Source organism: Rattus norvegicus, chromosome 1, assembly GCF_021556685.1.
Source record: "Rattus norvegicus strain SHRSP/BbbUtx chromosome 1, alternate assembly SHRSP_T2T, whole genome shotgun sequence".
Taxonomy (NCBI): domain Eukaryota; kingdom Metazoa; phylum Chordata; class Mammalia; order Rodentia; family Muridae; genus Rattus; species Rattus norvegicus.
In genome coordinates, this window is record NC_141534.1 from 60,478,640 (window position 1) to 60,502,993 (window position 24,354).

Genomic DNA, 24,354 nt, shown 5'->3' on the forward strand with positions numbered 1-24,354 from the left:
CAAACTTTATTAAAAGCAGGCACCCTTTACTTTCCCTCTCTGCCTGGAGCCATTCATTATACTGATTCTTTTTACAGGAGGAGAACTCAGAGCCTGATTTGGGTCTGTCTATCCCTGTGTTTAAGATTCCCATGTGCTGGAGTCCCTTGACTCATCTCTGCTCATTCAGGAATCTAATTCTCTCATCCCTAGGACAAGAATCCTAACTCCCTAGTGGATTGTTGACTACCACACTCGACGTCATCTATTGCATGTAGTTTTAAATTAAACCCATGCTAATTCATTCTATGCTCTGGTATCAGTGGTTAGGTTCACCCTACATGGCTAGTTCTATGCAGCCATCTTGTCTTGGTTCCTGCTGTTAGTTTGCTAATTTAACCAAACAAATTTTAACTGAAGTGCCTGGAGTGCTGTTGCATTTCTCATCCCACTCACACCCTCTGGCTGGCCTGCAGAAGGCTGGGTAAAGTTCCTCTCACAGGACTTGCCTTCGTCATTTGAAATGAAAATACAAGAGGTTTATACTAACCAGATTTACATGGGTAAATCTCCAAACCAAAAACGCCAATGCAAGGAACATAAAACTCAATAATATAATGACAAAGTGTGCGATTAGATTGGACAAATACACCTCTACACCACTCTATTGCCCATTTATGAAATCTCTAGCTACTTGTGGCTCCTCCAGGCCACAGGAGTCTGCTCCATTTTCAACCTCTTCCTCCTCCATCTACTTATTGCCCACATCCTCCATCTCTATTTTTCTTTCTCTCCCTTTTCCAATGCATTCTGCTCTACCTTTTCCTTCCATTGTCCAATCAGAGGAAGTAACCTTTATTTGGCTAATTACTATTTCATCTGACATCATCTGAATATGTGATCTATTGCACTACAGGTCCACCCTGTTGGGAAAGCAAAAATACAAAGAGCAATCCACAAGACATTTTGCTCATTTTGAGTTAACACATATAGTAATTTCACTACATCTTTTTCATCATTTTTATTCTATTCTTATTAATTTATTTCTAGGGAATATTTGTAGTTTTTAACTACAATGCTTACACATAGTAAGGAGGAGTTACAACACCCTAGACCTGAGCAGAATCTCTGAGGAGGTATACTTCCACTGTCAATACAAAGACTTAAGGACCATGGGATACAGGAGCAACACCAAGGTCCCAATACCACACCATCAGCTCCCTGGCAGCCCCATGACCATCAAACTGCTTCTAAAGAAGCAATGGTGCCAGCCACTCATGACCAAGGCAGAGACAATGATGATGGTCGACCACCTGAACAGCATCTTATTTCCCCAAGTAAGAGCTCATTGAAGGACAACAGTTTTATGAAAACACCAGAAAATGGGGGTAAGGTAGAGGAGGATAAAGTCAGGCAAATATTTAGGCAAATTAGAGCAACTGTAAGCTAATGCCATGAGCACGGTATAGTACACAGTGAACTCAAACCATATAAGATTATGTTGGACATAAATGGATAAGTTAAAATCATAGACTTTCTTTCGCCTTAGAACACAAGTTGAACCAGGGCAATGCTGAACTGGCACTGTGGTGCTTTGTCTTTTGGAACGCCTGAACTCTTGCCCAGCAAACTTTATGATAGTCCACAAAATGACATTTGGACCTTAGTTTTACATGGTACTTAAAAAGTTAAGATCTTTACTCTGTATTCATACTAGATTTGAAAAGACTTGTTGTGGCAATTGTATTCTGCCACCTGTTGGGTGTTAGAAGAGATGGATAACCTGCTTAGCCTCTTAATGATACTCAACATGAAATATAGGATGACAGTCACTGATGTGATGATGTACCGCTGGTTAAAGGAAGACCGGAAGGCTTTCTCAAATCCCTATGAGGACTGAGCTCCATCACACAAGACCCTGTAATTGTGGACGACATGGAACATATTGAGTCCAGAGCCTAAGATATTACAATGTATAATCAACCCATGGGATCATGTTGCTTACTGTCCTGGCAAGTTCTCCAGGTGCAAGGCTGAACAACAGAGGCTCACACATTGAGTTCAGTTATTCCCTACCCTTCATGATAATGATTCATTCCCTTTGGGCTCAAGAGGAGTGGAAGCTACCCCACCCTAAGCACACTGGTCTCATCATCCTCCAATGGCTTTCTGTTTCTCTGCGGCCATAAACTGGTCCATGATTTGGCATAAGAGCCCCTGGTGCTGCCCTTCTCTCTTCAGGCCACTCCAGATGACACCCACACTGGAGAAACATGCATCCATGCCTCCAGTGTCACCTGAATACACTAAATAATCAGCCTCACTGAGAAGAACAATGGCAATAAGAACACAGAAGCCAATCTACTCTCCTGGTATGCCTCAGTAGGGAGAAAGTCTGTCCTCAGCTAGTGCCAGCCCAGAGGCTTTAGGGACAGACCAAGCAAAAGTGGTGTTCCTGACACAATGAGGTCCATTGTCAATGGAGGTCCTGGGACAGTGGATGTGCTTCAACAGTTGAGGTCCTCAGAATATAGAGTAGAAGCTATGGAGGTCCCAGGACAGGGGAAGTGCCATATCAATGGTGCTTCGACAACTGTGGAGGTGCTGCAACAGTAGAGTTCCTTCAAATTGGAAGACTTGTGACAGTGGAGTGGCTGAGTTTTTGGAGGTACTGCAAGAGTGGAGGTACTGTGACAGTTGAGGTGCTTCATCAGTTGAGGTCCTGTAACAGTGGAGTTCCTAAGACATTTCAGGTCCTTTGACAGTGGAGTAGCAGCTGGGACAGTGGATATGCTGCTACAGTGGAGGTCTTGAAAAACTTCAATTGATGCACGAGTCAGGATCTTTGACCTAGGAGGTGATGGGACAGTACAGGTGTAGGAGAGCCAGTAGAGGTGTGGCGACAATAGAAATGCTATAATAGTGAAAGCCTTGCAGCACTAGAGGTCCTGTGATAGTGGAAGTGCTTCGACAGTAGACGTACTGTGACAGAGGAGGTCCTGCCAATTCTAGTTTCAGAGGAAATAGATGTCCTAAAAGTGGAGGTCGTTCAATAGTGGGCTTCATGTGATAGTTGAGGTGCTACCACAGTGAAAGTCCAACATCAGTGGGTGGACACGCTGTGCCAGTTGAGGTAATGGAACTTGGATTTCCTGAGTTATTGGAGGTCCTGTGACTGTGGGGTCCTGGGAGAGTAGAGGTGTTGAGACACTGCTCTGTGACACTGGATGATCTTTTGACAGTTTAGGTGCAGTGACAATGAAAGTCCAGCAACAGTACACATACTGTGACTGTAGATGTCCTGAAAATTGAGGGTTCTGACAATGCAGCCGCTGTTATTGAGAAGGTCCTATGACACTGGAGGTCCAGTGATAGTGGAGGTACTGGGACAGAAGCCACACTGGAACAGTGAATGTCCTGCTACAGTGCACATCAAAGTGCTTGTAATGATGATGATTTTTGACCACTCTAACTTCATTTCACTACGCAAGTAATTGAGTCTGAGATAAGATAATACCTTGTCATGGTGCTACTTGAATGCCACTAGTTTTACCGTTAAGTCTGAAGGTCTAGGCTGTGACAGAGGAGGTCCTTTGACAGTGATGGCCCTGCAAAATTAGACATCCTACAACACTGGAGCTCCTGCAACAGTGGAGGTCTTGAGACTCTAGATTTACATTGACATTGCAGGTCCTGCGGCAGTGGAATTTCTCTGCGAGCTGAGGTCCTGCAACATACTAGTTGCTGAGAGAATCAATTTTCTGCAACAGTGAAGGTCCTACAATAGTTCAGGTCCTGAAAAGTAGAGACTCTGTGAGAGTAGAAGTACAGGGAAAGTGTATGTCCTGTGCCAGGAGAGGCCCTGCAATTTGGAGGCCCTGAGAATGTGGAGTTGATTTGACAACAAAGTTTCTACCACACTGGTGTTCCTGTGACAGTGTCCAACAAAGTCCTTGTATTAGAGAAGAAATAATGCCAGCCAGCAATGACCATGGAAGTGATGATGATGGTTGATCACCCCAACATCATCTCGATTCTTCAAGTAATTTAGACCAAAACAATACATCTATTCATGGAGCTGGTTGAAGGGCAACAGCTTTACAAATACACCCAAAAGTATGGCTATCTAGAGCAAGGCAAGGCCAGCAAAATATTGTGTAAATAATAGCTGTGATGAGCTACTGCTATGGGCGCACAATATTTCACAGGCACCTAAAGCCAAAGAATATCATGTTGTACATCAATGGGAAAGTCAAAATTACCAACTTTGGCCTTAGTATCCCATTACAATCAGGGTAAATGATGAACTAGCACTGCAGTACTTATACTTTTTGTGTTCCTGAACTCTTCTTTGGCAAATTTTATGACGTTCCAAAGAACTAAATTTGAACCTTAGGTGGAGTTTTATATTTCATGGCAGTCAGAAAGTTTCCATTTGACTCTCTCTTCATTCTAGAGTTGAGAAGACAGGTTGTAGCAGGAGTGTGTGGTGCCTCTGGTGTGGTGTCAGAAGGACCTACTTAGCCTCCTAATGACAGTCAACCCTAGATATAGGCCAAAAGTCACTGTGGTCATGATGCAACCCTAGTTCAACTAAGGCTAGACACAGTTCCCAAATCCCTATGAGCAACTGATCCCCCTCAGGCCAGACCCTGTAAGTATAAGAGCAATGGAATATATAGGATTCCAAGTGCTGGAAACTAAGGACACTTCAACTGAACAAAATTATAACCAGACCATGGCATCCTACTTCCTTCTGCAAAGGCAGGAAGTTCACAGGCAAGACAGCACAAAATAGGCTTGGACAGTCAGCACAGTGGAGGTGTGGGGAAAAAGCAGGTGCTAAGACAGTGGATGTCCTGCTACAGTGGCCTCCAAGTCCTTGTGAGGAAGAAGCACTTATGCCATCCAATAATGACCATGGCAATGATGACAATTGTGGTTAACCACTCCAACATCATCTTCAATAATTGAGACGAAAACAAGTAGATACCTTGTCATGGAGCTGTGTGAGATTCAATGTCTTCATAAATGTATCTGAAAGTATGGCTACATAGTGAAAGACAAGGCATGGGAAATACTTATGCAGATATTAGCAGCCTGGATCTACTGTGAGGGGCACAGAATAAATACAGGACTTCAAAACAAATAAAATGGTGGATAAGAACAATAAAGTCAAAATCATCGACATTGGCCTTAGTACCCAAGACAAACCAGAGCAAATGCTGAACCTGTACTACGGTGCGAACACTTTTGATGCCCCTGAACTCTTCCTGGGTTATACTTATGATGGTCCAAAGAACCACATATGAATGTTAGTCTTACATTTTATGGTAGCTGAAAAAGTTACCTCTGTTTTAATATAAGAGCTGAAAAGACAGGTTGTGGCAGGTGTGCATCTTGACCACTGTGGGGGTGTCAAGAGAGCTAGATGACCTGCTTAGCATTTAATAACAGTCAAACCCAGAAATATCAGTCATAGACATGATAATGCACCCCTGTTTCAAAGAAGATTGGGAGCGTTTCCCAAATCCCTATGAAGAAATGATACCTCTCAGGCCACACCCTGGAATTTTGGAAGTAGTGCAACATGTTCCATTCAAAACACAAGACAAAGATTCTTTACATCAAAGAAAGTCTAAGCGGATCATGGCATCCAACTGCTTACTGGAAGGACAGGCAATTCTGATGCCTGGCTTCATACCCAGGCTCAGACAGTGAGTCTAGTAATGGCTCCATTCCCTACCATTAATGATTATGCTGCTGTCCCTCTAGGACTGGACTGCAGAGGAGTGGAAACCAACCCACCATTGACACATTGGACTTGTCAACCCCATGGCCTCATTTATGCCTTTGTCCATATTCTAGTCATAGAGCTTTCAGAAGAACCACTGGGACTGGCTTTCTTCTCAGGCCACTACAGATGACCTGGACAAAACATACATGCCAGAGTGTCTTCTTCCTTCATTCACCACCAGCCTCAGGCCGAACAGAAGCATCAATGAGAACACAGAAGACAACCTATTACCTCTCTGTGCATGAGGAGAGGGCGAGTCTGCCCCCATTAGTGGCTGGCTAAGAGGATTCAAGGGATGGTCCAAGAAATTAGGAATATCCAAATGAAGCAGTGTTCCTGTGCTCAATCAAGCAAGAAAACTCTCCTGGGACAGGACAGTATCTCTCCTGAGAAATGAGGGCTGGAGACAGCATCCAAAAAATAAGCGGCAGGCAGGCAAGGACAGGTACCTTTGTGCTTTGTTCTACCCAGTTTGCTCTGTGTTGCTTAGCTCTGTCTCTGGTATCCATTTCTGCAAAATCGTTTCTGTCTTAACTTTTTAAGTACTGTATGATTCTTCCACCAATTCTTCTCCCTCTTCTAGATTTCTCCTCTTCCGAACAAGGACTCAATATGACTGATGTGTACCCCAGACTTCAGAGTTGTCCTGTTAACCCATTCCTTTACCAGGACGGTATCACCACCAAAAGGAAACGGTTCCCACAAGGTGAGGTCTTGAGGCCTATGGATTCATGCAATCTTCTAGGGGCAACTGATCCTTGCACATATGGCAATTAATCACAAGCGGTTTGGAACAAATTCTTATTTTGTCAAAAGTAACATCATTCTCCATTAAGCTTCAAAATAAATAACCAGCAAAGCCTTGTAATAAGTGATAGTGGTGTTGATAAAACAGTGCAGCACCCGTGACATTGTAGGTCCTTCAACAGTGGTGGCACTGAGAGACATTGTAGTCCGTGCAACAGTGGAGGCACTGAGATAGCGAAGGTCCTTTTACATTCAAGATCATGCAACAGTGGAGTTCCTGAAAGAGTGGGCGTCCTGAGACATTAGAGATGGGATTGGTACAGTGGAGGTCCTGAGACAATGCAAGTGTTGCAAGAATGGATGTCCTGCAACAGTGGAGTTCCTTGCACAGTAAAGGTCCTGCAATAGGGGTTGTCTTTAGACAGAGGAGGTCCTGCTACAGTGGAATTCCTGTGATAGCTGAAGTTTTGAGACAATGTCAGACCAGGCACAATGGAGATGCTGTGCCAGGAGAGGTTCTACACAAGTCGAGTTGGTGATAGAGTGGATGTTCTAAGACAGTGGAGATCTGGTGACAGTGGAGGTCCTGCACCATTGGAGGTTCTGGAAAAATCGAGGTCCTGAGACAGTGCAGTTGCTCGGACATTGGAGTTTATGCACCATTGTAGGTCATGTGAGAGTGGAGGTGCTGGGCCAGTAAAGGTGATGGGACAATGGAGGTCCTGTGACTGTTTTGGTGCTGCGATATTGGAGAACCTTCAACAGTTGAGGTCCTGGCACATTTGAGGTCCTGAAATATTGGATGGCCTGCATTATTGGAGGTCCTCAGTCAGTGGAGATGGGCCTGGGACAGCTGAGATCTGGTAAAAATGGGGGTGTTTCCACACTACAGGTCATGCAACAGTAAATGACCTGATACAATGTAGTTGTTCCAACTCTGTAGGTTCTGCAATAGTTGGTTTGCTAGAACAGTGAAAGTGGAGATCCCGCATCAACAGAGGTCCTTTGACAGGGAATGCCCTGCAACAGTGAACATCCTTCAACATTGGAGGTCCTGCAACAGTGGATGTCATGAGTCAGTGCCATTGAACTGACGGTGGAGGTCCAACAACAGAGGAATTATTGTGCCAGTAGAGGTCCTGCAAAAGTCTGGCTGCTAAAAGAGTGCATGTTCTAAATTGGAGGTCCTGCAACAGTTAAGGTACTGCAACAGTCTAAGTATAGATACTGTGCATATCCTGTGCTAGTAGATGTCTTGCACATTGGTGTTGCTCACCGTGAAGTTGATGAGACACTGAAGGTCCTGCCACAGTGGAGGTCCTTATAACAGTTGAGGTCCTGCAACAGTGGAAAAGCAGTGTGAATGGATAACCTGTGCCAGTAGAGTTCCTGCAGCTTGGAGGTCCTGAGAAAGTGGAAGGGCTGAGACAATGGAGGTCTTTTGACAATGCAGGTCCTTATAACCGTGATATAGGAGGTATTGCGACAATAGAGGTCCTTGAAACAGTTGAAGTGCTGTGACAGTGGATGTTCAGGGACAGTAGAATTCCTGTGCCAGTAGAGATCTTGCAGTTTGGAGGTACTGAGTCTGTGGAGTTTCCTGACAGCCGAGGTACTACCACAGTGGATGTCCTGTGACAAGGGTGATCTTAGGGTAGTGCAGGTTCTGGGACAGTGGAAGTACTGCTACAATGGTTATCAAAATGCATGGAAAGAAGCAGCAAGGATGCCACCCAGACCAGACCATGGCAAATATAATGAAGATATTAATCCACCCCAACATCATATTGCTTCACCAAGGAATTGAGTCTGAGACACGTCTATACCTTCTCACGGAGCTCTTTGAAGTTCTACAGCTTTACAAATTCATCTGAAAGTCTGTGATAGTGGAGGCCTTAGACAATGTAAGACCAGCCACAATGGAGATCCTGTTCCAGTAGAAGTTCTGCAAAAGTCTAGTTGGTGATAGAGTGGATGTCCTGAGACAGTGGAAGTCTGGTGACAGTGGAGGTCCTGCACCATTAGAGGTTCTGGATCATTCGAGGTCCTGAGACATGCAGGTGCTCAGACAATGGAGTTCCTGCAACAGTGTAGGTCCTGTGAGAGTGGAGGTGCTAGGAAAGTGAAGGTGATGGACAGTGTAGGTCCAGTGTAGGAATATTGTGTTCCTACAACATTGGAGGTCCTGCAACAGTTGAGGCTCTCATACCGTGCAGTTCTTCCAACTTTGGAGGTCATGCAACTGAATAGGTCATGGGAAAATTGAGGTTCTGGGACAGTAAGGGTGTTGGGACAATGGAGGTGCTATGTCACCTGAGATCCTGGGACATTTGAGGTCCTGCAATATTGGAGGCCATAAGACAGTGTAGATGTCCTTGGAATAGTTGAAATCTGGAATAAAGGGAGGCTCTGCACCAGTAAATGTCCTGAGACACTGGAGATCCTGCAGTTTGCCTGGACAGTGAAGGTCCTACAAAAGTGGAGGTCCTGTGACAATGGAGGTCATGAATCGGTGCATTGGCACTGACCGTAGAGAGCCAGCAGCAGTGGACTGTCTTTGCCAGTAGAGGTCCTGCAAGATTCTAGCTGTTGTGAAAGTGGATATCCTACAACATTGGAGAGCTGGCATTAGTGAATGCCCTGAGACAATGGAGATCCTGCAGGAGTTGGTTTGCTTGGACAGTGAAGGTGCTACAAGAGTGGAAGTCTTGCGTCAGTGGAGGGGCTTGGCAAAAATGGATGTGCTGCCACACTACTGGTACAGCAACAGTGAATATCATGAGACAGTGCATTTGCAGTGACAGTGGAGCTCCAGCAACTGTGGAATTTTTGTACCAGTAGAGGTCCTGCAAATTCTAGCTGCTGAGAGGGTCTATGTCCTGCAACCTTGTTGGTCCTGCAACAGTTGAGGTACTGCAACAGTGTAAGTCCAGCTACAGTGGATATCCTGTTATAGTAGAGGTCCTTTAAATTGGCCTTGGTGAGACAGTGGACGTCCTGTGATAGTGGAGGTCCTATGACACTGGAGGGGCTGGAACACTGGAGGTCATGCCAAAATTGCAGTTCTTGTAATGGTTGCGGTGTTGTGACAGTGGAAATCTAGCGACAGTGGACATTCTGTAGGACAGTAGAGGTCCTACAATATAAAAGTCCTTGGACAGTGGAGGTACTGACGCACTGGAGGTCCTGTGAGAACGGAGGTTCTTATAACAGCTGTGAAACTAGAAGTACAGAAAATGTAAATGTCCTCTGATAGGAGAGCTCCAACAAACTGAAGTTGCTGAGAGACAGGAGGTCCTCCAACAGCAGCGGTCCTAAGACAGTAGAGATCCTGTAACAGTGGAGAGGCTGAGACCATGGAGGTCCTTTGACAGTGGACTACTTTGTAACAATAGACGTGCTATGACAAGGGGGTTGTACAATAGTAGAGGTCCCTGTTATAGTTGAGGTATTCCAACAGTGGAAGTTTATGGACAGTGACTTACAGTGCCCGTAAAGGTCTTGCAATTTGGAGGGTCTGAGACAGAGGAGTTGCCTGACCACAGACGCCCTACCACAATATTGGTCCTTTGACTGTAGAGGTCTTGGGATAGTTCAGGTGCTGGTTGAAATTTTACAGCTTTACAAATACATCTGAAAGTCTTTCCACCGAGAGGAGGAAGGAGCCAAGGAAATATTTAGGCAAATGTTAGCAGGCTTTATCTATGGCTATGGGCACTGTATAATTTCACAGTGACCTGAAACCAGATTATATTTTGTTAGAGAAGAACGGAAAAGTCAAAAGCATCGACTTTGGCCTTCAACTCAAGACAAACCTGGGCAAATGCTGAACTGGCAGCATGGTGCTTACCCTATTGGTGCACCTGATCTCTTCCTAGGACAACTTTATGATGGTGCAAAAAAAAACAACGTATGGATCTTAGGAGTAGGCTTATATTTCACTGTTGTATTTGACTCTGTTGTCATACAACAGTTCAGAAGACAGGTTGTAGCAGGTGTGTACCCTGTTCACTGTGGGGTGTCAGAAGAGGCAGCTTAGCCTCTTAATAAAAGTCAATCCGAACTATGGGCTGACAGTCACAGAGGTGATGATGTACCCCTGGTCAATGAAAACTGGAAGAGGTTCACAAATCCTTATGAAGAAGTGATCCCTCTCATGCCAGATACTCCAAAAGAGGAAGAAACGTAATATATTGAGGTTTGAGGTAAAATATTATAGATTCATTGCATCAAAAAGGTATAACCAGAACATGGCATCCTATTGCTTAATGTAACAGCAAGTTATACACAGGAATTGCTTCACAACACAGGCTCAGCAGCTTTGTCCAGTTACGGTCCCATTCTCTACCCTTGCTGATTTCCCTCTAGAACTAAATAGGAATAGAAGTGAACACAACATAGACACATTGTTCTCCTCATCTTCCAATGGCCTAGTGCATCCCTATGATCATAAGGCTAGTCAAAGAGGAAGCAAAGAGCCATTGGGCATGCCCTTCTTTTCAGGACACTCCCGACAACACCCACAGTGAACAAAGCATACATACACACCAGAAGTGTCCTGTGTCTTCACTCAACCATTAGCCACACTTAGAAGAGCTGTAGCAACGAGAAAACAGAGGACAACCTACTTTCCTGCTGTCTCTCAGCAGAGAGCAGGACATTCCCCAGCTGGGGATTTCCCAGAGGCATTAAAGGATGAACCAATTCCAATGGGGAAATTCACTGATGAAGTTGTGTTGCTGCTTTCCTTCAAGAATGAAACATTACAAGGGGGTGGAGGAAGAGTTTTCTCCCAGAAATGAGGCCAAGGGAGATTGTCCAGAGAACACGCAGATGGCAAAACCCACGTGCCTTTGTACTTTGTCCTTCCCAGTTTGCTCTGTGCTCATTCTTCCTCTGGCTCTGTTTTCCTGTTCCCCATAATTCTTACCTTCTTATATCCTCTAAGTATTTTATGATTCTTCCCCCAACCCAACCATCTCCCTCTTCTGGATTTCTTCTCTTCCCAGCAAGGACTCAATATGACTGCTGTGTAGCCCACTCTAGAGCGTGGTGCAGCTGAATGCATCCATTCACCTGAAGTTTATCACACTCTAACAACACCAGCTTCCACAAAGTGAGGTGGAGAGTGGTATGAGTTCATGAAGTCTTCCATAGGTTACTGGTCCTAGCACACACGACATTTATCACAAGAGCTATAGAACAAATTCTTATGCGGTCAAAAGTTTCATCACATTTCATTCAGCCTTAAATCTAATAACCAGCAATGACTTTGAAAAATTGAAATTACAGTTGCTGCAACAGTGCAGATCCTGTGAAGAGGTAGGTCCTGCGACAGTGGAGGCACTGAAATAGCGCCGGTTCTGTGACAGTGAAGGTCCTTTGAAAGTGGAGGCACTGAGATCGTGGCGGTCAATCTATTTACAGGGGAGCTGCTGCACAATTGAAGGTTCTGCTACAGTGGAGGTCCTGCAAAATTGGAATTGCTGATACAGGGGTATTCCTGTCACTGTAGAGATCCTGTGGCAGTGAAGTTGCAGAATCATGGGAGATCTTGCTTCAGTTGATGTCCTGAAACACTTTAGTTGCTACGGGTGGTGCTACGACAGTGGAATTCCTGGGATAGTGGAGGTTATAGGACAGTGGGTGTCCTGAGACAGTTGTAGTGCTCCTACAGTGGAAGTCCTGCAATAGTAGTGTTGCTTGGACAGTCCAGTTCTTGGACAAAGGAGGTCCTGTGACACTTGAGATGCTGAGACTCTTGAGCTCCTGAACAGTAGAAGTGCTGTGATAGTTGAAGTGCTGAGACACTTGTGGTCCTGTAACAGTGGAGTTGACACACAGACAGTGGACTTCCTGAGGTAGTGGTGGTGCTTAAACAGTGGATGTCCTGTGACAGAGGAGGTCCTGCAATAGAGGAAGAACAATATATGCTGGCTGATGACCCAGAGCTTCCAGAAAATAGACCACCAACCAATATATATCAGAGGATGACATTATTTGAAACCAATGGGATGGAAGGCCCTTGGTCCTGTGGAGATGTGATGCTCGAACATAGGAGGAGGCTGGAGTGGTGGGTTTCGAAAAGTTGGGTGACTTTAGGAGCAGCATCATAGTGGCAAAATGGAGGGAGGAGGGAGAAGATGTAGGAGTGGGCATTTGTGGATTGGCACCTAGGACGTTGGACATCATTTGAGATGTTAAAAACAGTGGAAATGATAAGGTTTACATTGTCTGACCCAAACCTAAGGGATACTACATAAGGAACACAAAAACCCACAGGTGCTCACCAACATTCAGATAAAATTTGGCCTTTGGCGGTCTACTCCAAAGAAACTCTTCCAAGAACACTGTTTAGTTTTTTCAAACAAAGTTTAAAACTCTTAAGTGTACTCTCAAATCTGCCCTAATTTGCATAAATCAGTCAAAACTGTTGGCTTTGTAAATATTTCTATCTTGTCCCAATAGTCACATGCTGGTCATCCCAACAACAAGATACTTGTCAAGGTGGGAGTCAATCAACATGGGATCCTTTTTCCAACTCGGCATGCAGACCCTCAGCTCACCTTCACACACACACACACACACACACACACACACACACAGAGAGAGAGAGAGAGAGAGAGAGAGAGAAAGAGAGACAGACAGACAGACAGACAGACACACAGACACAGATTCACAAACACATGCACACACAAACACACACAGACACACACACCCATGAGAGAGTGATAGATCGAAAGTGAGGTAGAGAGAGAGAGAGAGAGAGAGAGAGAGAGAGAGAGAGAGAAAGAAAGAGAGTTCTTATCATCTACTTTCTAATGCATATTGTGTGCTCTTGGAGTTGAGCACAGAGACTTGCACATGTAAACCAGTCCTGTACACCTAGGAACATTTTCTGATCAGTATTTTCTCTTCTTTATGCAGTTCTTAAATTATCTTTAAGAGAGTGTAGGGCATTGACCTACCATGAAATCTTGGACCTAAAGGTACATTTTAATACAAAGCTTACATATCACTTACAGATGACTCTAGTAGGAAGTACATTAAGTTCAGAATCATTCAATCAGAAACCCTTAATGTATATACCCCATTCTAACTGCCTTCACTTAACCTCATGTTTGGACCACTGTTCCTAGCTGGAGATTCCTGTTTATCTCCCAGAATAAACGGGAGGCTCCATGCTCAAGTGGAACAGCAGATTCAAGGTGGGACTGTTGGGTGACATTACCGTGAACACCAGGGACTGCCCCACAGAGGCAGGTAGTGGCCCTTTCTTTCCTCCTGGGGAATCATTAGCTACATTGTCCTGAGCAGAGAAGGATCCTCTCATTCTAGCAGATGTTCTGGATGACACAAGGAATGTGAATAGATTATGAAATCACTTTACCACATTTCTTTCTGAGGCAGAGACCCTTGAGACCCTTGGCTCAGGAGTAACAGTTCCAGATAGCAAGGTGAGGTCAGTGTGGGCCCTGTGTTGACCTATGAATAGTTATTTATGTTAATCACCAAATCTTTAAAACTTACAGCATGTGAGAGAAAAGTCTCCCAGGAGTGTCAGCTAAAACTAATCAGTGAGTTTTTAAGAACAAGAACAAGTAGGAAATTTAAATTCATGTGATTGCTACAAATAAAGCAAGACACTGTCACTAGATCACCTTTGTGTAAGGGCCCTGACGACATACACAACTTAAGATGTGAAGTGCTCAGCTAGCAAGCTTCGTGGCATGAACCCAAGACACAGTTTCTCTGTGTCTCATCACCTCTGAAGCATGGTCCACAAACAATGGCAACAAACCTTCTCTTCCTCAGAGCTCAAAGTTACCTTTATTGTTAGTGATAGTTTCCACAGTTAACTAACCTCTACTGGATAGACAGCTTTGACTAACCTTCTCTGAGCTTCTCCCAACCATGTACAGATGGTACATTCCTCTGCACATGAGGCCTGTTCCTCTCAGGCCTGCTGTTCTCCTTCCCAGATTAGAAACTGGATAACTTTCAAGCCTACATTCTTAAGTCATCTATCAACTTTGGGTACATGATAAGCACAACATGACATTGGGTGCCAAATAACACTTTCCTACCTGACAATGAATATGATCCAGGGGTACCAAACATGGAAACTGGTCAGGTAAGGTCAGGTAACCCCCATGCTATCTCCATGTAAAGATGAAGATTGACACACCTTCCCAAGCAGACTTTCTCAGTTTTCTCAGCCCACACAGCAGTCCTTTGCTGAGCTTCCTAACTCCCAGTGACTGATGAGAGTACATGAGATGATGCCTGATTTCTGGAAAGCCCTGGGCCCCATGACCCACAGTAGCAGCAGCTTCTGATCACAGGTGATTTCAGGAACTGAAAATGCCTAATGTTCCTGTGTTGATTTGAATATGCTCAGCCCAGGGAGTGGTAGCCTTGATTGAGGAAGTGTGTCACTGTTGATGTAACCCTTATGTTTCTTGTCCTAGCTGCATGAAAATCAGTTTTCTAGTAGCGGCCTTCAGATGATGATGTAGAACACCCAGCTCCTCCTGTACCATGTCTGCCTAGATGCTGCCATGCTCCCACCTTGATGATAATGAACCCAACTGCTGAACTTGTAAGCCAAACCCAAAGCAGTGTTCTTCTTATAAGATTTGCATTGGTCATGGTGTCTGTTAATAGCAGGAAAACACTAAGTAAGTCACTTTCTACCACAGATTACGAGGTTAATTGAGTGATGTCATCACCTGAGGAGACATGGCCTCTTATTAAGGTTCTAATGTCCTAAGTAATTGCAGGCTCTCTTCTGGCCTAGGCATTGGCTATAATATTAATCTTCCCAGTGTCCTTTTCTCTGTAAACTGTACATTTTGCATTTCTATTTGCCCCATTTGCTCTTTTTCATTGAAGTCCTATACCTCAGTATAACAGAGGCCATATTGGGCTCTCTTCAAATTTTCATCGAAGAAATTTGTTTATTACTTTTTAATTTAGCCTCAGGTAGGTTTTTACGATGTGGGCGGAAGGAAGCCACATTTTTGTAAAAACATCATACAAATTATCCCAGACCAGTTACAAGTATTATTGCCTTCTGAATCCCCTTGTCCTGGGCTTCCACATTCTGGATAGGTCTTGGCACTCCTGACTCCCAAGCTCCTGCCAGTATACCCCACTAAACTCTTCTTAGAGCACTGGGCCACTTCTAGTTCAAAGTTCTGAATTCTTGCATATTTTCCAAAACAAGTAACAAGCACAAACTGGCATGGTCAGGTATCACAGAGCAAGAGTCCGCTCTATTACATCCCCTTCTGCATTAGTTACCTTTGTATTTCTGTGACAGATAAGCCATGAGCACAGCAAACTATAAAACATGTAGGCGATTAGTGATCCTATTTCACAGACCACCTGTTACCACAGGTTAAGTTCCATGACTACAGGGCACAGTGGAGGGAGCAGGAAGCAGCGGACTCACATCTGGAATCACAAGTACAAAGCAGAGAGTGCACAGGGAGTGGTGCAGAGCACTAAAACCTCAAAGCCCAGCCCCACTGGCATTCTTTCTCCAGCAAGGGCACACCTCCTGAGTCTTCCCAAACAGAGTCACCAACTGGGAAAGGAGTACTCAAATGCCCGAGACAGTGGAGGATAGCTCATGCAAAATGTCAGAATGATTCAGGAATTTGAATCAGTAACATAGAGAACCTTCACTCTGGGTCAATGTGTGTTGCTGCAAAGCCAGAAAGCTGCTCTCCCTCCTCTTGAACATAAGATGTGGATTAAGTACAAATGTAAACAAGCATCTCCATGGAAAATCAACAGCCCTGTTAATCTGGTAATACTTATAGGATAAGTCCAGAGGTGCTGGATACTGAAATCACAGAAGAAGCCAACACAAACTCAAACCGTTTAGTCTATAGGAATAAAAATACCACAGAAGCCAAAATGGGTAACGATATGGAGCAAACGCTCACTCACTCAGCAGATAAAATTACACCTAGCCCTTACTCACAGACCTACTTCATAAACAGTGTACATTCTGCTGGTACCTACTCAACACAATCCTAAATGCTGCAATCAAACCAAATGGTTTCTTACTTTGTTGAGTATGACTTAAAAACACTGAAGTACTCTGAAGGAGGTTAATAGAAACTTCTCAGGGCCTGGGGAAGATGGCTAAGGGAGTACAGATTAACAAAGCAACACAACCCAATTTCCCCACCAGCAAGCAGAAACCGGCCTGATGTCAGTTGCCAATTCCTGAGGGTTTAAGAGAAGCCTACAGACTGGAAGGACAGAGGTAGGTGAGATTAAAGTACAGTTACACTGAATGCTCACTTGAGGAATGGGAAGGGTAGCAACTGGAAAGTGCTCGTGTGTGTTTGTGTGTGTGTGTGTGTGTGTGTGTGTGTGTGTGTGTGTGTGTGTGTGTGTATGTTCCATGCATGTGTTTCTGTGTGCGTGTGGTTGGGTTGTTGCTGTTGTGTGCTTAATTTGAGACAGAATGTTACCACAAACTGAAGCTGTCCTAAAACTCACCCTGTACACAGGGGTGGTTTGGACAGTAAAGAGACCTTCTCTCTCCTGACAGGGGGATTAATGATGTGTAGCACAAGCTATGTGTGAATGTAAATTTCAAAGTCTGAAGATTTTATAAATCTCCTTTGGCTTGCTTTAACAATGCTGGTGATTATAGCAATACATGGTACACTGAGGACAGAACAGAATATATAGTGTGAGCTTTTGAGATGGTTCAGAGGTGAAAGGAATAGCTGATGATCTGAGTTTAGTTCCAGAGGCACTGTTAATAATCAAACACAAATGTAGCCGACTTTTATCCTGTGTAAAAATCAGTCAGGGCATCCACTCATCTAAAGTCTGGAAGCTGGGGAAGGGAACACGGATAATGAATATCCTAGTAAGAGCACCATTGGAAAGGGAAGCCCTGGGTCCTGCTAAGACTGAACCCCCAGTGAACTAGATTGTTGGGAGGAGGGCGACAAGGGGGGGAGGATGGGGAGGAGGGAAGGGGATGTTTGCACGGAAACTGGGAAAGGGAATACTGGAAATGTATATAAAAAATACTCAAGTTAATATATATATATGTATATGTATATGTATATGTATATGTATATGTATATGTATATGTATATGTATATGTATATGTATATGTATATGTATATGTATATGTATATATATATATATATATATATATATATACACACACACTGAGGTCAACCCTAGATAGGGCATAGAGCAATCCACACATCATGGGATTCAACGGGGCATTTTATGAAAGAGCTATTTCCCAGGAGCACACCTGTGTGTCAAGGCCTCCCTTCCAGCAAGGCCTTTGGAATCTCCAGGGCTAAACACTGTCTCTTCCTTTGCAGAAGTGAAACATAATAAAAATTCACACTTCACAGTACAGTGAATAGCAGTAATCGCGAAAGGTGTAAATAGAACCGATGAGTACCAGAGTATGTGGATTGATGTTATATGAAATGTGTTTGGATGCCGTGCAGTATCCTCTTCCATGTACCTACATACTGAACAACGACCCTGTACAATTTCTCTCTAGACAGAACCATCTGGAATTCACTCACTGAGGGACTTATGCCCTGGAGTGGCAGCTACAGGTAGGACTTGTGCAACCATGTCACGAAGCGAAGAGACAGAGATGCCTGGATTAAATGGAGAGAAGCAGATTGGAATGGTGGAGAGGCTAACCTGCCAACAATTCCAAACCCCCAGCAGGATGACAATGGAGAACAGCGAGCAGTTTCCCAGCCAGCCTCACTCACCATAGCCAGACTTCTTCCAGTCCTTCCATTTTCCCAAGGAAAGAAAAGTTCAAAAAGCAGGGACAGGGAAAGAAAAACTGCTCTACTCCCAGGAGCCAGGGGCAAACCCCCTGGCACCTCCCTGTCTGAGCCCATAAGCAGAGACAGCCCAGTCCTGGGATCATCTCTAGAGGCTCAGGGACCCAGGCAGATGAGCCCTTGAATCACAAAGGGTTCCTATACAGCATTCTATGGGTGTCAGTCCTGAGTCCCTGAGCCTGAGGTGCTCTGCACAGCTATTCAGAGAAGCCTTCTCCTGATCTCTGTACAAAGATCTCTGTGTTGGATGTCAAAGGAGAGTGTCCACTCAGCATGGGTTGGGGCTCTGGCCCTCTAATCTGTTGGTCCATGTTAACTTCTCCACAGAGAAAGCTTATGAGCTTTGCTGATGCATCCATTAGGCGTTTGGGGGATTCAAACTCAAGTCTTGCCTAGTCCTGCAGCTTTGTCTCAGGTGTTTGATGATAACCTAGAGCCTTTCTGAGGACTTATGAGAACAGTGTCCTCTTGACGGGTCAGTTTAGAAACAGCTTTGTCTTTAAAAAAAGAAAACTATACCATCAGTTTGAGGCTAATCTTTCAGAATTCAAAGATAACGTGACACCCTGAGTGTAGACATGAGGACTTTAAAGCAGGATGCAGAGTAAACATTCAAAACAGAGAACTATGGACAGCTAAACATCTTACAGGGTTTTATTTCTAACAGCCTAAAGTCTTTCCATAGCCCATAGAAGCCACGGTCTCAGAGTCCTTCCCAACCATGTTGACAGGTCCTATTGTGACCTCATGAGGAGCGATTGTGAGGCGGCCCAGCAAACACATATTAAGCTGTTGCCAGGCCTGGAATTCTTTGAGTGCTTTGAGAGGAGGTGTGGAGTGGAGCCCTCTGCGACTTGGTTGTATCTAGTGAGCTGTGTGTGGTTGTATCGAATTTTACTGTACTGGGTATATGTGTATGTATCAGTGTGTGTAAGAGAGTGTGTGTTGACAGATTGGCCTGTGTGTGAGTGCGTGTACACTTTTGCCTGTGTGTTTGTCAGTATATGTAGGAGTGTGTGAGTTTACAGGTTTGTATGTGTGTATGTGTTTGTATGTGTGTATGTCTTCTTGTGCGTATGTGTATCCCTGTGTGTATGTGTGTATGTGTCTGACGTGTGTTTTTCCAGGTTTGCTTGTGTGTAAGTATGCGTGTTTTGTGTGAATCTGGGTGTTTGTAAGAGTTTGTGTGAGTATAAGTTCACTTCTGTGTATTTCTGTGTGTGTGCCTATGTGTGTGCCTGTGCCTGTGTGAGTGCCTGTGTGTGTGTGTGTGTCTGTGTGTGTCTGTGTGTCTGTGTGTGCACGTGCCCATCCCCTTTTGCCCCTTGTATCTATATTACCTGCACCTCAGAGCAAGAGAGTGTAGAGGCCAGAAGTCACCCAGGCTGCTGTTCCTGAGGTAGGTTCTCAACCTTATTTTCAAGACAGGCTCTCTCACTGGCCTGCAGCTGCCCAAGTATCTGGGCTGGCTGACCAGTCGCTCCCAGGCATTTAGTATGCCAACCCCATAATATCAGTTTAAAGGCCTATGTAGATGGCTGGCTGCCTATTTCTTGATTGATTGATTTTTGGATGACTTCAAGAGAAAGAATTAGGTCACATATTGCCACGCCACTGGCTATTTCCGTATTGGGGTTTTGTTTTTTGTTTTATTTACTTATTTATTTATTATGGATTGCTGGTTTCATTTTTTAGTGGTTTTTATGTTCTCACATGCTATATTACTGCTTTGATTATTTACGGTTCTGCAGTCGGATGATTAACTCTATCTCCATTTTCAATGTCCTATGGTTTCATCCTTTTACATTATTCCTGTTTCTCTATTTATTGAGTACAAGCAATCATTGGCTTAGACTTGATACAAATTTGCCCTTTGTGACACTTTGACTCTTCGGCCTTTGTTTAAGGTTTACTATTCACTGATATTTAACTGCCTTATTCCTTGTGGTTGGTTAATTTTAATTTTCAGTATTTTGCTCTGGAGAGTTGTGGATTTTTGTGGATCACTAGGTCCTGAAATTCAATGGAGTTTTCCCTTAAGTGTTGGCTTTTTATATTTGTTTGTTTTGTTTTATACTAATTCTTTCTCCTCTCGTTTCTTTCATCTGTTTTTTTTTTTCTTCAGTGAACATCTATTCATAGTATTGACCATCTTTGGCCGCCCAATCCTATTGTAGTATGACGATTTTTATTTTCATCATTGCATTTAGTATGTGTGTCCTCTTGGCTTTCTCTTTTGGGGTTGGTTATTTGGGTGGCTTTTACTTATGACTCTTCATATTTTCCCCTTAACTTTTTCATAATTTTGCTCTATTTTTCTAGTCTAGTTTTTACTTTGTCTTTGTTTTTTTTTTCTTTTTCTTTTGTTTGTTTCTTTTAGGTACCACAAGTGTAATTTTAGCTCCTATATTGCTCCATCTTTTTCATTATTTGATTCCATTTTTGTTATTTTTAGGTAGCATTAGTACTGATAAAATGCCTACAGAGACTGAGGAGGAGTTACCAACCCCTACACCCGAGCCCAGTATCTCTGAGGAGGGCAACTTCCATTCCCAATACCAAGTATTGGGGACAATTGGGCAAGGGGGCAACGCCAAAGTCCTCCTGGCCCACCACCGGCTCACAGGAACCCCGGTGGCTGTCAAAGTTCTGCGAAAGGACAAGCAGTGGTTCCAGCCAGCCATGATGGAAGCAAACATAATGAGAAAGATCAACCACCCCAACATAGTGTCTCCCATACAAGTTATTGAAAAGGAAACGAGAATATACCTCATAATGGAGCTGGTGGAAGGCCAAGAACTCTACCAGTACATCAGAGAGTCAGGGCACATAGAGGAGGATGAGGCCCGGCAAATATTTGAACAGATATTGTCAGCAGTGAGCTACTGCCATGGAAAGGGGATTGTTCACCGAGACCTCAAACTGGACAATATAATGATTGATAAAAACAAAAAGGTCAAAGTCATCGACTTTGGGCTTAGCACCCAATTTCAACCTGGAAAAATGCTAAACCACCACTGTGGCACGTACTCTTTTGGTTCCCCTGAACTCCTCCTTGGCCATCGGTATGACGGGCCGAAGAATGATATGTGGATTATAGGAGTGGTCTTGTAGTGTATGGTAGTGGGAAAGCTCCCATTTGATTCAGTTATCATCCAAGAACTGCAAAGACAAGTAGTGGCAGGGGTATATCCTGCTCCCTGTGGGGTTTCAAAAGAACTGGAGGACCTCCTTAGTAAATTACTGAGGGTAAATCCCAACTTTAGACCAACAGCAAGAAAGGTGATGAAACACCCTTGGTTCAAAGAACACTGGAACGGATTGATAGGTCCCTATGAAGAAATGCTTCCCCTCACACCAGACCCGGCCATTTTGGATGCCATGAAAAGCATTGGATTCCAAGCCTCTGTAGTAAAACACTCTTTAAAACAAAGAAAATATAATGAGGAAATGGCAACTTATTTCTTTCTACAAAAGCAGGCTCTCCAGGGTGATGGCTGCACAGCCCAGGCACAGCAAGTGAGTCCCATTGCAGCACCATTCCCTAGCCTTGATCCTGCTGCTGCTTTTAGATTACAACCAAAGAGGAGTGGATGCCTGCCAGTCCTTGGCACCTTGCGTGTGTCATCCTCCCATGGTCACATATCTCACTATGGCCAGAATGCTCATCCAAAAGGAGGCAAAAGATACACTGTGGCTTGTCGTCTCAGGCCTCTACCGATGACACCTACAAAGGACCACTATAACAAATATGCCGTGAGTGTCCCATGCATTCAAACAACAAGCATCTTCAGTGAGAAGAGTAGCAATAAGGAAATCAAAGAAGACAACCCACTCTCCCACAGAGCCCCATTAGAGGATAAGCCCATCCCCAGCAGGGTCCGGCACAGAGGGTTTAAGGGGTGGACCAGGAATATAGCAAATGCCCTTATAAAGCTGTGTTGCTGCATGCCAAGGAGAAAGAAACCTCGCCTGGGGCAGAACAGCATCTCCCCCCAGAAATGAGCCACAAGGAGGGACCAGAGAACAAGCAGCAGGCATAGCCCAGGTACCTTTGTGCTTTGTCCTTTTCAGTTTGCTCTATGCTGGTCCTTCCTCTGTCTCTGGTTTCCATTTTCCCCACAATTCTTACCTTGTATCTGCTCTAAGTTCTTTATGAGGTTTCCCCAACACCAAGCCTTCTCCCTCTTCTTGATTTCTCCTCTTCCCAGCAGGGACCCAATAGGATTGATGAGTTCCACACTCTACAGAGTTTTCTAGTTGGCCCATCCCTTCAGATGGACTCCAGCTCCCCCTTAGGCCAATAGCTCCCACAGGGTGAGGACAAGAGGTTCATGGGCTCATGGACTCCTCCAGGGGCTACTGATCTTTTCACATGTGGTCATCAATCACAAGTGCTGCAGAACAGAGTCTTATGTTTTCAAATGTAACATCCCATTCCATTAAGCCTCAAAATTAATTAACAAGGTTTGTCATTGAATAAGTATCAACAACCTAGTTTGTGGGTTATAGTTGATGGTCAGAATACTGCATGCATGCATATTGTTTTGCATACTGGTTTTTTTTTGTTCCTAAGACCTAGTGATCTATTGAATTTTATAGGTAGTAGTTCTAAATGGTTTCTTTCAAAGACCTCAACTGAGAAGTAGAAAAAAGAAGTTATAATATAGTAAGGCAAATCAAAGCCCCAAATGGTAAGCTAAGAATTCTACCTCACTGTCTTTTTTGCTTGGAATAAATTGTCTTGTCTATTTCACAGTGTCATCTGGAAATTCTTTCATGTCCTCAGTATAAACAGTAGGTGATTTCAGACACATGGCAATGGAAAAGACACCAGCAGAAACTACAGCAGCAACAGGAGTAACAACAATAGCAGAAGCAGCATTAGGCACAGCAGCAGCAGGAGGAGGAGAACGAGGAGCGTAGGAGGAGGAGGAGGAAGATGAAGAGAGGAGGAGAAAGAAGAGGAGGAGGAAGAGAAGGAAGAGGAGGAGAAAGAGGAGGATGAAGAGCAGGGGGAAGATTTTGATTCCCTGTCCCCGTGAGAATTGCTGATGACTACTTCTGGACACAGATATCATGCTGAGAACTGTTTATCAAAATGATTTAACAGAATATTAATTTTCATAGAAGACATGTCAATGTTCCTGAGGGCATGCAGCCCTGGAAAAGAGAGCCAGATGGCAGAGGCAAGCAGTGTGGAATGTTCTTACTGAGGAAGACCTTCTCAAAGCTGATGATGTAATAGGTATGAAGGAGCATTTCATGGGAGTCATGGTCCCATGCCCCTGTGTCAGGGCACACAGAGCTCCTAGCCTTGCATCCTGCGTGAGAGGGGGCCTGGAATATTCCCTGATCCCAACAGGGTCCTGGATTGCATGGTTCTCCCTCAGTCATGGTCCTCCCTGTGCCTCATGGGGTACGCAGCTTCTACGGGCTGAATTTATATCAGTGATTAACTGGAGCTGGACCACAACCACACCACAGGCAAGCCCTGGGCACTGAGGACATTAAGAGCAGCAGACAACATCTCCTCCGCTGCTTCTGACTCTGCTCCACAAGCCAAGGCAGCTCCCACACAGCAGACATCCAGCCTAACTCCCAGCAGGGAGAGTGTGAGATGTCTGTGGATGAGCCCACAGGGACTACAGGATTCTGTGGGAAGACATCTGGTAGCTTCTGGAGCAGCTGCAGCAGCCAGGACACATGAACTACAGTGGAGGTGAGCTATAGGAACAGGTAGCAAAGAGCCTGATCTGGCCAATGCTGATCTGAATCCCTGAGGGCAGGCTGGAATGGTCACTGAGGGCTATTAGAGTGAAGGCCAGCCAAGGGCATACAATGTGTCACTAACATTCTCAAAGTCTTGTCCAGGAAAAAACCACTGGCCTTGACCACTAAAGTTGAGTCCAGACTCATGGGCTACAGGATAGCAGATTGAACTGAGTCTGAATTCCCATGAGTATG

General features: G+C 44.4%; 1 pseudogene; it reads left to right on the forward strand.

The window, feature by feature from the left end:
• Positions 1-5,132: 5,132 nt before the first annotated feature.
• LOC148007059 (sperm motility kinase Y pseudogene) lies at positions 5,133-21,501 on the forward strand (annotated as a pseudogene).
• Positions 21,502-24,354: the final 2,853 nt, after the last annotated feature.